General features: G+C 38.0%; 1 long non-coding RNA gene across 2 annotated transcripts in view; it reads right to left on the minus strand.

Annotated features, from left to right (window-relative positions):
* Positions 1-3,910: 3,910 nt before the first annotated feature.
* Positions 3,911-15,070, minus strand: part of LOC112540846 (uncharacterized) — a 43,992-nt gene continuing 32,832 nt past the window's right edge. For both annotated transcript variants that reach the window (XR_003084901.2, XR_015796409.1), the window contains exons 3-5: positions 11,043-11,150; positions 5,297-5,420; positions 3,911-4,236 (exon numbers count right to left, since the gene is read on the minus strand). This is a non-coding gene — a long non-coding RNA (uncharacterized LOC112540846). The remainder of the gene's footprint in view (positions 4,237-5,296; positions 5,421-11,042; positions 11,151-15,070) is intronic.

A 15,070-nucleotide genomic window follows, 5' to 3' on the forward strand; every position in this document is an offset into this window, starting at 1 on the left:
TGTTTTGGTTGAATCTGAACACACAGACATGTAGTACACAATTCTTCCAGAGTCAAATACTTCCAAGGATAACAGTCAGTCCTACTCACTGTAGCACTCCAAACCATTTGTATCACTTGCTTTTTGTTTATCCAGATCACTGAAATATATAAGGCTAGTTTTTCTGCCCCTTCATGGATCACTGCCTTGTCGTGGCGAAGGGGCTTGCGTAACTCAGTGAAGCCATGAGCTATACTGTGCAGGGCCACCCAAGACAGACAGGTCATGACAGAGAGTTCTGACAAAATGTGGTCCACTGGAGAAGGAAATGGCAACCCACTCCAGTATCCTTGCCAAGAAAACCCCATGGACAATGTTAAAAGGCTAAAAGATATGACGCCGGAAGATGAGCCCCTCAGGTCGGAAGGTGTCCAATATGCTACTGGGGAAGAGCAGAGGGCATTTCCAAGTAGCTCCAGAAAGAGTGAAGCAGCTGGGCCAAAGCCGAAAGGACGTTCAGCTGTGGATGTATCTGGAAGTGAAAAGAAGGTCCGATGCTGTAAAGAACAATATTGTATAGGTACCTGGAATGTAAGATCTATGAACCAAGGCAAGCTGGATGTGGTCAAACATGAGATGACAAGATTGAACATCGACATCTTGGGAATCAGCGAATTGAAATGGACGGGAATGGGTGGATTTAATTCAGGTGACCATTATATCTACTACTGTGGCCAAGAAACCCTTAGAAGAAATGGAGTTGCACTCATAGTCAATAAGAGAGTGGGAAAGGCAGTAATGGGGTACAATCTCAAAAATGACAGAATGATCTCAGTGCGTATCCAAGGCAAACCATTCAACATCACAGTCATCCAAGTCTATGCCCCAACCACTGATGCCGAAGAAGCTGAAGTTGACTGGTTCTATGAAGACCTACAACACCTTCTAGAACTAGCACCAAAAAAAGATGTCCTTTTCATCATAGGGGATTGGAATGCTAAAGTAGGAAGTCAAGGAGTAATCGGAATAACAGGCAAGTTTGGCCTTGGGGCACAAAATGAAGCAGGGCAAAGGCTTATAGAATTCTGTCAAGAGAACAAGCTAGTCATAGCAAACACTCTTTTCCAACAACACAAGAGACGACTCTACACACGGACATCACCAGATGGTCAATACTGAAACCAGATTGATTACATACTTTGCAGCCAAAGATGGAGCAGCTCTAAACAGACAGCAAAAACAAGACCAGGAGCTGACTGTGGCTCAGATCATGAGCTTCTTACTGCAAAATTTAGGCTTAAATTGAAGAATGTAGGGAAAACCACTAGACCACTCAGGTATGACTTAGATCATATTCCTTGTGAGTATACAGTGAAGGTGATGAATAGATTTAGAGGATTAGATTGGGTAGACAGAGTGCCTGAAGAACTATGGACGGAGGTCTGTAACATTGTACAGGAGGCAACAACTAAAACCATCCCAAGGAAAAAGAAATGCAAGAAGGCAAAATGGCTGTCTGATGAGGCATTACAAATAGCTGTGGAAAGAAGGAATGTGAAAAGCAAGGGTGAAAGGGAAAGATATAAGCAACTGAATGCAGATTTCCAGAGAATAGCAAGGAGAGATAAGAAGGCCTTAAATGAACAATGCAAAGAAATTGAGGAAAACAATAGAATGGGGAAGACTAGAGATCTCTTCAAGAAAATTGGAGATATCAAAGGAACGTTTAGTGCAAAGATGGGCATGATAAAGGACAAAAAAGGCAGGGACCTAACAGAAGCAGAAGAGATTAAGAAGAGGTGGCAAGAATACACAGAAGAACTATACAAGAAAGATCTTAATGTCCCTGATGTCCACGCTGGTGTGGTCACTGACCTTGAGCCAGACATCCTAGAGAGTGAAGTCAAGTGGGCCTTAGGAAGCATTGCTAACAACAAAGCTAGTGGAGATGACAGTATTCCAGCTGAGTTATTTAAAATACTAAAAGATGATGCTGTTAAAGTGCTGCACTCAATATGCCAGCAAGTTTGGAAAACGCAACAGTGGCCACGGGATTGAAAAAGGTCAGTTTACGTTCCAATTCCAAAGAAGGGTAATGCCAAAGAATGCTCAAACTATCGCACAATTGCACTCATTTCACATGCTAGCAAGGTTATGCTCAAAATCCTACAAGCTAGGCTTCAGCAGTACGTGAACCGAGAACTACCAGATGTACAAGCTGGGTTTCGAAGAGGCAGAGTAACTAGAGATCAAATTGCCAACATTCACTGGATCATGGAGAAAGCACGAGAGTTCCAGAAAAACATCTACTTCTGCTTCATTGACTATGCAAAAGCCTTTGATTGTGTGGATCACAACAAACTGTGGCAAATTCTTAAAGAGATGGGGGTACCAGACCATCTTACCTGTTTCCTGAGAAATCTGTATGTGGGCCAAGAAGCAACAGTTAGAACCAGTCACGGAACAACCGATTGGTTCAAAATAGGGAAAGGAGTACAACAAGGCTGTATACTGTCACCCTGCTTATTTAACCTATATGCAGAGTACATCATGAGAAATGCCAGGCTGGAAGAATCACAAGTCGGAATTAAGATTGCAGGGAGAATCATCAATAACCTCAGATATGCAGACGATACCACCCTAATGGCAGAAAGTGAAGAAGAACTAAAGAGCCTCTTGATGAGGGTGAAAGAGGAGAGTGCAAAAGCTGGCTTGAAACTGAACATTCAAAAAACTAAGATCATGGCATCTGAACCCATCAATTCCTGGCAAATAGAAGGGGTAGAAATGGAAGCAGTAACAGACTTCATTTATTTGGGCTCCAAGATCACCGCAGACGGAGATTGCAGCCATGAAATTAAAAGGCGCTTGCTCCTTGGGAGGAAAGCTATGGCAAACCTAGATAGCATATTAAAAAGCAGAGACGTCACCTTGCCGACAAAGATCCACATAGTCAAAGCTATGGTTTTTCCAGTAGTAATGTATAGCTGTGAGAGCTGGACCATAAAGAAGGCTGAGCGCCGAAGAATTGATGCCTTTGAACTGTGGTGCTGGAGAAGATTCTTAAGAGTCCCCTGGACTGCTAGGAGGTCAAACCAGTCAATCTTAAAGGAAATCAACCCTGATTGTTCATTGGAAGGACTGATAATGAAGCTCAAGCTCAGATACTTTGGTCACCTAAGGCGAAGAGAGGAGTCTTTGGAAAAGACCCTGATGCTGGGAAAGATTGAAGGCAAAAGGAGAAGAGGACAGCAGAGGATGAGATGGTTAGATAGCATCACTGAAGCAATGAGCATGAAACTGAGCAAACTCAGGGAGGCAGTGAAGGACAGGAAGGCCTGGCACAATATGGTTCATGGAGTCACAAAGAGTCGGACACGACTTAACGACTGAACAACAACAACAAAGTTTTTCTGACTCTAAAGGGTTAATCATCTGTGTCCCAGAGTGAAACACTTGTTGCAGTGCTGCTTCAGGTACACCTTCATGCTGGACATTGCTCTGTCAGTTCTGTATGTGGGATTCTCACATTAATAAGCTGCATCAAGTTAGGGAAGATAGTACTACTGGGTCAGCAGCCTGGTGGCCATGGAATATTTTGAAGCAAAACTCCCGTATTTCCTACTTAGTCCTTACCCCTTATTATTCCCAAGAAAGCTTATGTCACAGGATAACTTCTTCTATATATTTGTTGAATGAACAATATGTATGCACTACTCTGGCTTTTTTGAGTGTCTGACTCAGATTCATCATCCTGGGTTTAACTGAGAGGGTTCAAGGGATACTCTGTTCCTCCCAAATGGAATGATATGCACAGCAATAAAGTTCCTGAAATTATCAATGCCTAATTATATATTTTTGCATTTTCCAGATCACCAATCAGATGTTTATTAGGTTTACAGCTTAAAGAAAAGTTTGACCTAGGCTTTGATTTCATTCTTTATTTGTCCATATTTTTCAAGAGCAATATTACATGATAGAATGTGTTCAGTAAGAAAAATAAAGCTAAACATAAGAAACAAAATATCCACTTCATACCTACAGAGTAAGAGGGGAAACAGTTCTAAATAAAGCAGAATGTGTTGAAGATTAGGATCCCGAGGTTCCCTTGCAAAGTCAAAAGGAACTTCCTCTTCTAATTCCTGTTTTCCTCCATGTCTGGAGGAAGTAGTCAGGTAGGCACGCTGTGTAGCATTTTCCCATTTTCTAAACGTATCTTCTCATCCTTTCCGGTAAGTAAATCTTGGATCTGGATTCCTGCGGAACAAAGACAATTGGAAATTGATAATTTGAATATCTCTTTAAAGAGTATCCATGTACTGAGATAATTTAGCTGTCCCCAAAATAAACCTTCCTAACTTTTTGCATTAAAACTCCCATCTGATGAACAGTATAGGAGCTGAAATCCTAACATATATAGAGGGCACCTCTTTATGAAAGGTCGCCCTACAATATTCACTTGTTATTACCTGAAATACTAACATTTGCAGGAAATAAAAACTAATCCGAAAAATATATAAAGTAACATCATTATTCTTTATAAAGTAGTGCATTTGCTGCATGTAACCTCTACAATACAATTTCTCTACATTCTGTGTATATTTTTGTTGGCAGCCAGACCCTATTTTATTCTTAACCCAATGAACCTCTGCTCCAGAAACATAAAAGCAGATTCAGTCCTTGGGCTCTTCTTGCAGGCAAGTATATACCTTAGCTCTGATATATCATTCAAATAAAATGAACAAACTAGTCACTGTAACTGTTCTGTTATAGGAAATTAATTATTTAAACAGCTAAACAATATGTGAACAACCCACTTAATGAAATTGTCACGTGATGAGACAGTGTAAAACAATGCATTTGCCTTTGTTGTTTGCAGTGGTGAGTTATATTTCTAATTAGAGTATTAAATTAAATGGCTTTGAGTATTGGGGAAAAGGAAGATAAAGGTGATTAAATGAAATACAAGAATGCTAGGAATTAAAAGCTACCTTCAGTATTCATGCTGTGACAACAGATACAGTTTTTTTGTTTTGTTTTTTTAATCTGCGCTCAGTCATTACCGACCCTGCAGTGACTGCTTGGACGAGTCCTTGCAGTTTTCAAGGCAAGTGTTTCGTAAGTGGTTTGCCAGAGCCTCCTTCCTAGAGCAGAGCCCAGCTGGCGAGCGCAGGAGGCGGGGTTTCCGTTGCTTCACGCCCTTTTCGGGCACGCACGGTTTTTCGCACTTACCAGCAACTGCTCCCGACTCCTTTTTGCAAGGCGCCGCCAGCATTTTTCCTCCCACCGGAGTGAGAGTCCCCATTTATCTACTCACGTGAGTTTTCGAACTGTTGGGTTGACAGGAACTGGGGAGGAAACAGGAGCTCATCCTGCTAACCCGAAGGCTGGACTCGAACCACTGAAGCGTTGACCATTAAAGGCTACCTTCAGTATTCATGCTGTGACAACAGATACAGTACTTTTATTGAAAATAAAATAAAGATAACATCAATAGCATCTTTCTCCATCCTAATACTGTGCAGACTTTAACTGATTGTTATAAATTTAACATTTAACTGAATGTTATAAATCCAACACATCTGGAGAGCTTGAGGTTGCAAAATCCTGCCATAAAGTTTAGGAAAATAAGCGGAGGTTTAGGAATTCACTATCCATTTATTTGCATCACTAGGAACTAGTCAATTAGTTTTAGGCAAGCTGCTGTCTGCCCCCACAAGATCCAAGTAAGTATTCATAGTATAACATACCCACTATAATCCTTTTTAAAATAAAGATTCTGGTTTTAAATTAATTTAAGATGATTTTGTAAGTACATGTACATGAAATAAGTTATAGTGGAAACTGATATTTCTTTTCCAGTGATACCTGTGGTCTATGGAAATCTGTTGGGGAGACTCACCAGCCCTTAGTCACCCTAGCTGGAAATTGTGAGAACTGTTATGCAACACATCTGGTGGGTGCCAGCTTAAAGGACACTGCTGTATGTCTGTTTTGACTGATAAGGAGGTAGAAAGGTATATTTAAGTAAATAAATAAATAACTGCATAGGTGCACTTGCACATTCTTCTGCATGATTATGGATTATGGCAGCCTATAGCCTAAGTGTTCAATCCATATACTTATCTTGTTAAGATTAATGAAGAATAGTTTTAAATGCAATGACACAAAGCTAAGCCAATTCCCATCTACATTTCATATATAAAATATGCTTCCCACAAAGCTATACTGCATCACAGCTTACAGTTGGCTTGAGTAGCTAACAAACATTTTCCCAGTGTTAACAATCTGCCTCAGTAATTAACCTAATGCTCTGAACTCATTATTTCTCTATAAATTCCATCGATTTAGATTAACATATTCTATTTCCAAATAATATGATAGATTTGAGTAAGCAGACTTTGTTGGAGATACACAAACATGCATGCACATTTAAAAAAACAACTAGCTAATCTTCCTTATATGTAAAAGATGTCATCTGATAAATAGAGCTTTTTATTTTCAAAATAATATCTAATTTCAGCTATTTCAGTTCATATACATTAAGGAAACATAGCAGCCAGCTTCTGTGAAGCACTAAAATCAAAGCACAGAAGATGAGGTGGAGGCCAGTGGTTTTACAGCATCAGGGCAATTGAAGTAGTCTTCCCATGGCTGAGAGAAATCAGCAAGTTCAGAATTTTAAAAGCATTGGGATGATCTTCCTAGACTCAGTGACTCTCCCATCTAGAAATGTCTGATGTTCCCTACTCTGGTGAACAGGACAGGATGCAAATAAAGTAAGTTTGGGTTCAAACTTTGGCAAATAACTGAGCTGCCCAATTTTGTATGAGTATTTTGCTAATTAACTATGAATAAATAAATAAAAATCCTTAGGCACCTAAGTTAACTCAAAATGCTGCTGAAAATAAAATATGCCAGCATTTACTGATTGAATTCAATCCAGTTAGCCCTTTTCATAAACTATTAGGCATGTGTGGTCTTCCCACATGTATAACTGCAAATCAACGGAATGCTAAGGGTGGGAGATGGGTAATAGAATGAAAATATGGTTGCTAAAGTTTGCAAACAGAATGGGATGTGAGGGAATGCAAATTGTACTTTGCATTTTATGATAGTTTGATACTATTTAGAGGATCCTATATGATTCTGTAAAGTTTTGATTTGAGAATAAAACTTGTAATTCCATTTAACTATTTGACTACAACTTAGGCAAATAGGATCAACTCATCTGTCCTCAAACCAACAGCAACGTAATTCTTACTATGGTCATTTAAAAAAAAATCCACACGCATACTTTTTGAGAATAAAATGCTGGATACAATATAATTTTGTAATCAGTTAATATTGATGCATAATTCAATGCAGCTGTGAATTTGGAGCCTTAGTGTTTCACCAGCCAAGTTTATTATATGTGACAAAATCTGAAATTAACATGTATTTTGTTGCTTTCTGGAATCTCTATCAGTGCTATATTATCACTGCTATTCTGAACAGAAATGATAAAAATATTTTGCTTCTATGCAGTTACAGAGAGAAAATAACTTTGCATTATGCAAGTCCTATATAGAAAAATACTTAAAACTGAAGACAGCCATCATATCATGGGCAAGTCAGAAAACAAGTAATACTAACTTGATCAGGAAGATAAGCAATAGGATCAGATCTAGGACAGAGACAAAACTAGACTGCTTCTGGCCTCGATTTACAACTTGCAAATTTCAAAGAAGGATAGAAGATGACATCTCCTAGGGAGCTGTCACTTACTTCAAGGCTGAAGAATGATTTTTCTAGATTCTGCAGAAAATACATGCTTAGAGTAGCCCCATCATACCCCACATCATTGGAGTTAGAAACTGCAGATTCAGCCCCTTTAAAAGCCTTAAAACACCCTTTAAGAACAACCAGTTCTTTGGAAGAGCAGGGCCAGAGATCAAGATCAGACCAGAGAAGTCAGTTTTGAGAAAGCAACAGCTGTAGGAAAAACAGAATTTTGATGTGAAATTATCTTACTGGTTAGTGTACTGCAGTCTGCTTCTCTTGGACCTAGAGTGAAATGGAACAGAGCAGAGCAGAATAGGACAACTAGGAATCAGCCCATATATTATTTTTAAGATTGACTTTCACAGTGACTTGGCTATCATATTTGACATGATCAAACTTTGGTTTTAAAATTTACCATATGTGAAATAATTGAAAAGTTTGTCTTACTAGAGATAAGGCTAGAATGAATACTACAGGGCATTCATGCAGAAAATACTGTGAAACCTTTGATACTCAATATCAGAGTTAGCCAGTGAGGTGGTTTATTAAGCAAACTGCCAGCAGCAGCATGAAAACAGAGAAGAGTTTATAACCCTTTTATGTGTAGAGAAAGGGGCTAGTGCAGATAGCATTGCAGACACAATGCCAGATTTGAATAGATCTCAAGCACAGTTGCTGATGGGCATCCTCTGAGCTAATGAGCTCCCTCCCCACTACTTTCCTCTATATAATATCATCATCAATGTCTGCTCTAGCTGCCATTCATCCTTATCTCTAATTGGCCTTTCTTAGAGGGGATACCATAATAGAACAGGAATAAATCTGGGCAGCTCGCTCATTTGATCTCTCACTATACAATGTCTGGCATTCAGTAAATACTTCAGAGGAGAAAACATGATGTGGCTACAGCATTCCAAAGCCCAGTTTCCATGTTCCCAAAGGCTCAAGTCCTGCTGAGCCCCAGTTAGAAAAATGAAGGAAGGCTCGCATAGGCTGGAGTATAGCAAGGGATGGCACCAGACTCTAATGTTGTACAGGAGTATTACTGCTTTGCTGAGTTCATGCCAGGTATTTAACAATTATTCAGATGAAATGTATAGAATCACTAAGGCTATTTTGCAATAGTTCCCTTCTTTTCTAAAAGAAATGAGATTAGATTGAACCCCAGTCTGAAATCTACAATAAGTCTACTAGTGTGGGATCAGGCTGCTGAAATTAGTTTTGATGACCATCCACAAATGCTTACGCATGTTCAACATTTCCTACTTCTTTAAATGAGGAACTGTCCTGAGCCAATATTATGAAATGGAACATTTGCTTTATGTACACGAAGAACATAGCAGAAGCAAATACAATTTTGTATCGAACACCAACATTATTAATCCTACATCACATACTTGCAGCAATTGTTTCAACTTCCATAACAGCCCCTCCCATTTTAGACTGTTTCTTCTAGCTCAAAATATTACAGCTGTTTATTACTTTCAAAATATGCCCAAATTATTTCATACTAACTGAGAGATGTTGCCTTTGGAAAGAAAGGGAGATTTTCCATAACCAATTTATTTTATTCAAGTATCCACATTCTCATTGACTGTGTACTGATACAGCTATTCAGAAAAATCAAGGAAGAATTTAAGTATTAATATAATCACATATTTGTTCAGTCTTATTTTGCAAATCCATTATGAAATGCAGGAATTTCATATATATAGCTGGCGTATAACATGCTTATCTTTATGGACATAATCATGGACTACCCTCCAAGGATTTTGTAATAGCCTCACACATTTTATATACCTTAATTTGCCCTTGGTCAGTATCAAAATAATGGGGGAAAATATTGAGTTTAATGCTGGAACACTTGAAACAAGTCTCATTCCTCAGCTGGGGGCAAAATGAAGGCAATGACATAGCATTATTGCAAACACCCCCAAAATGTTGTCAGTGCATATTTGTACCATGGTTAAGTAAAGTGGGAAAAGGCCCTCTGAACAGTGCTTAATCTCCATGTTAAAAAATGTGCTGCTACTTTGGTTTTTTTAAAAAAACCCGATATGAATTCCTGCACAAAGATTCACTAGAACAGGAACAGGCAGTGTGTGACTTTCCAGCTCCCATGAGCTCTAGCCAATGTGGTGATATAATGTGGACATGCATTTATATTTATTAATTTGTTAGATTTATATCTTCCCTTTTCTTTAGGAGCTCAAGGCACTATATACAGCAGTCCCTCTTCTATTTTGCCCCCACAAAGTTTTATCAGGTAAATTGATCTGCAAATAGTGACTAGTCCAAAGTCACCCACTGAGCTTCTATGGCTGAGGAATGACTTGATCCTAAATCCCCCCAGTTTAATTTTACAGCAATCTGATTACAATCCAATAACCTCTGGAGGGTTACAGGTTACCCCCCATTGAACTAGACTGATTATATGCCATTGAGTTGATGTCAGCTCATTTAGATTTTCTCCAGGAAGGTCTGTCTCCAATCTGGTTCTTCAGGTTTTCCAATGGTGTACCAATCATCACTGTAATTGAATCCACCCACCTTGTTGGTGGTTGTCCTCTGTTTTGCTTCTGTTCTATCTTTTCCAGTATTATAGACTTTTCTAAAAACCTAGGTCTTTGCATAATATGTCTGAAGTAGGATAATTTGAGCCTGGTCATTTGTGCCTCAAATGGATTGATATGTTTAATTATTCCTTTGTTTGTATTCAGGAGTATTCTCCAGCACCAAAATTCAAAAGTATCAATGCTCTTCCTATCCTGCTTCTTCAAAATCCAACTTTCACTTCCATGGAGTATTACAAGGAAAACCATTGCCTGCACATTCTGATCTTTGTAGGCATAGACACATCACAGCACTGGAAAATCTTTTCCAAGGCCTTCTTGGCTGCTCTACCAAGTGCTTGACTGCAGGGTGTTTCTTGACTGCTTGTCCTTTACTGTTGATGACTGATTCATTGAAGTAGAGTAATTCATTAATGAGGAAATACTCTCTGCACCAAGTTTGAGAGTCCTTCATTTGTTCTTACATAACTATCCTCCAAGGACAGGCCCTAACATTCAAAATAAATGCTATGGCTGAATCTCAAGAAGTCTTGGCATCAAATATTTATTTATTTATTCATTGCATTTGTAGGTTGGTTGCCCACTCAAAAGGCCTCTGGGTGGCATGCAAATGAAAACCATAAGAAGTCAAATAATAATAAAAAATATATAAAAAAGAAAAGATGGCTGAACAGGGAGATGACAAACACTATGACAACAAAACCAGCACACGAGTTCACACCTTACCTTAACCCAGTGCCTGGGAAGGAGCCAGGTCTTTAAGGTTCATCTAAAAGAGAGCAGGGTCAGGGCTGTTGGAATCTCTTGGGGGGATGCTGTTCCAGGAGGCAGGTGCTATAATAGAGAATATGCATCATTTGGCATCAAATCAAACCATTTTAGCTCTTTGCAGATATTCAGCCTATACACATGAAGGTTAAAAGTGTCTTGGGGGAAGGTACTTACATAAGTCCAGTAAGATCTGACAGGGATGGCATATTCCAGGTCCATTGCTTAAATAATACCATCTAATGGGGCCCAGGAAGTATGCCTTCTCTGTTGCTGCCTAAGGCATAATATTTTCTCCAAGGTCCCTATCCTGCTGGCCTTTAGGAAAGCCCTTAAGTTCTGGCTCTTCCTGCAGGCTTTGAACTTAGGAGAGCATGTGGTTCCATTAATCCTCAACAGTGGTGTTGTATATCTCTTTCTGCCCTTTTACCAGCACAGCTGTCTTTCTCAGATTTATCTCAAAATATCAGGACTTCAAGAAAGGACTTTCTGTATGCGGAGCAGATATTCTACCACTGAGGTAAGGACTTACTGAAGTAATGTATTGTGCCAGTGTATTGTCATTGGACATATATCAGATATAATTACTCCAGTGTACTAGGTCAGAATTAATCCTGAGCTATTTCCTCCTCCCTTTCCTTTCTTCACTTGCATGCCAAACACTGACACTTTAAACAACAGTTTACTAACCAGAATCAGGTTAAAGTCCTGGTTAGTAGACTAACTTTAAGCCAGATCTCTGTTTTGAAAATAAAGAAAAAGTTTGATGTAGAGAAGCAGAAGTAAAACATTACATTTTAGCAGGTCAGGAGAAAAATGATAAAGAACTTTATGGGCTTAATATGATTTATTTTAGCAAACTGTAATTCTTTAATTAATAGTTAATAATTAAATTAATTTCATCCAATATCTTCTGTATTTAATGAATATAGCATGTAAAGAAGGATTACTGTATCTTACTCTTGAGAAATTTTGGAAGACATTGGAAGGTAAAACTGCCAGAAAAAAAAAATTTAATGTAAAGAATTCCCCATGACTTAGACAGCATTTCTTGATACTATGGAGGTAAACAATAAAGACCTGGCTGCATTGGTTGCAAACCTAAACTATGGTCTACATTTCTGCTTAGTATTTAGTTGATGTAACACAATTTTTGCCCCAACTCAAGATGTAACTCACATTTTTCTTATTCCATCTGACCAGGCTTGCTGTCTAGAAAGCACTAACTATGACCTTATCAGGGGTCTGGTTTTGCCTTTGTATGCAAAGTCCAATCCCAGTTAGACATGCTCCAGGTTTTCCTTCTTGCTCTACCTGAATGAATGTGAGTTTTGGCTAAGTTGCAATGTGTGCAAAAATTTAACAATTACTTCTCACAAATCAGATTGAACCAGATGGATAACTCTCCAGAATTCAGCATGGTATTCAGAACATGAACTCAAGGAAATGCAAACGCATAACACTGAGAGTGCAAAAAGAAAAAAAGGGAAGTGTTTGGAAAGTCATTTTTAATATAAAATATAAATAGCACTATAATTGCAGACTCCAAATGCTGCCATGTTCTCTCTTTAGTCCGTTAATTGTGAACATGCCAATTTGTGTAGAAAGAAGGTTTAAAATGTTAAAATTAATTGTGCAGTTGTTCACAGCCCTATGTTAGAAATAGCTTTTACCTACCCCACCCCTCAACCTCCCACAATTTTTGGATCTTAAATTCCTTTCCTACAACAGAGGTCCTAGCAACCTTCTGCTGTTAGTACTTTACGAGTAATTTATATATTACATTGGTTCAGACTCTGAGAGCACACACTATATTAGTGCATGTCTGAAGTACTCTTTCCTCAGTAATACACAAGTTCTATAATCATCCAAAATAATGTTTTGAAAGACACTCTGAGGAAAAATAGTACCAATAGAATGGGATGAGCACTGCCTGATATGCCTCATGATGTTACATAAGTTTCAGATGCCTCAGATGTTACAGTAATAGGGTAAAATGCTTGTGTAAACTGGTCCCAGGTGTTATGGTGTAGTGCTGCCATAACTGTCTTATCACCGAAGTTAAATGGTTATATGGATAATTTATTAAGAGTAGGCAATATATATGATGTCACATACCTGCGCTTTCTTAAAAATTCATATACCAACTAGCATTTGGGCTACCAGCTCTGGCTGCAAAAATTCTGAAGATAGCTAGCTGGCAGCAAAGAGGTAGGGGTTTCTGTATCTCTTTGCTGTCATCTGGTGTCAAGGTCCATGTAGCTGGACCAGAGAAGAACTATACAAATTTCAGTATCTTTAATGCTAGCCTGGTGAAAATGAAGAATCTTGGAAAATATAATAGGAATTTCTCAGCTTCATTTATAGTGAATTATGTAAAGTGGAAATCTCTTTGAATATTTAGCAATGCTTTTTCCCAAATTTACGTCCACCTGACTGACTCACACATTGCTATCTCTTCTGTTCCTTTCTCAGCCTTCCCACAATATCTCACATCTGGTTGTTGTCCAGATTTTGCAGGTAGCCCTAACTGGGATAATTAAAATGTGGAAATTAATATGGGAAAATTATAGCACATTAGTACTTTACGAGTAATTTATATACTATACATTGTTTCAGTATTTCTTATCCTGAAATGTATTTGACAATCTGAGGGTGTTGAAGTTAAGGCTGAAAATGAATTAATGACTATGTGATCTATTAGATTAATTAAAATCTATGTGATTTTTGATAAGCTTACAATTTTTACACTGCACTGTGTTCCACTTGGAAATAACTCTGTTGGGATTCCCTTTGAACAAAATGAGGATTCATATTTTTGAAGTGATTTGTACAGGATTGCTATTAATCACTACTATTTTAAAAATATATACCCCTTAGGTGAATTTCATGCTGCCTTAAACTTGATTTTTGAACTTAAAGAGAGAATGATGCATTCTTTTCAATTCTGAACTGTTTTTACAACAGAAATATTTTTTATTAAATTAATCTGAAAAATATTACTAACTATATAAGTAATGGTCATTTAGAAGCTACACAGAAAAACGGTGAGAAACATCTATTTCTACTTTTAAAGTTATGTTATAAACATAATGCTGTGTCTATTTCACCATATTAATTTGTATCAGATTTTTTTTTCATGTAACTACTGCATAGTCATTTGCATAGAATCTTTACATAAAAGGGAACATTAATAAGGAAGGCATTGTTTTTTTAATTTTAATGACATTAAATTCTGATAACTGTGAAGAGTTTTAAAATACTCCAAGCCCCTTAGTTTGAAAGATGAGCTATAATTTTCCCAAGAGTGCACTTTCTATATTTAACTCCTTCTCTTTCTGTTTTTCCATATACTCTGCCAAGTCATTTCCCTATTGTATTCTTTCTAATGAGGGATAAATTAGTCTAGTAGTCAGTGAAGTTGAAATCAAGAGAATTCTTCAAAAATAGCTCCTAACAAACATTAGCTAAAAGCAACCATGCTTACTGAAATTGTGTTCTGATCATGCCCAGTTCCATAGCTAGTATTTCTGGCATCTTCTTATATTGAACATGAAGGAATAAAGTCAGCAGCTCCTTCCTAACTATTCACTCTTACTTATGTCAATATTGGAACTGAAGAATCAACAACTTATTCAAGTGTCTTAGCCTTAAAATACTGGCTTTGTGAAATTGCTATTATAGTTCTAGGAAGAGTTTGACAGGAAAAATAATATTTTTCCCTCCCCCCTCCCTCCCCCCTCCCTCCCCTCTCTCTCTCTCTCTCTCTCTCTCTCTCTATATATATATATATATATGAGTTGAACCTGAGTCTTCCCAATCCCACTTACAAGAAATGAGCAAAAGGCACCTATTTTTATAACTATCATATGCTAATAAGTGTGTGTGTGTGTGTGTGTGTGTGTGTGTATTTGTGTAAATCTATAAATAATTTATCAAAATACATTGCATTCACAATAGGACAGAAAGAGTAATCTGTGTGCCTG

Source organism: Python bivittatus, unplaced genomic scaffold (genome assembly GCF_059951505.1).
Source record: "Python bivittatus isolate LINGU-HERP-01145 unplaced genomic scaffold, Pbiv_v1 ctg000330_np1212, whole genome shotgun sequence".
In the NCBI taxonomy this organism is placed as follows: domain Eukaryota; kingdom Metazoa; phylum Chordata; class Lepidosauria; order Squamata; family Pythonidae; genus Python; species Python bivittatus.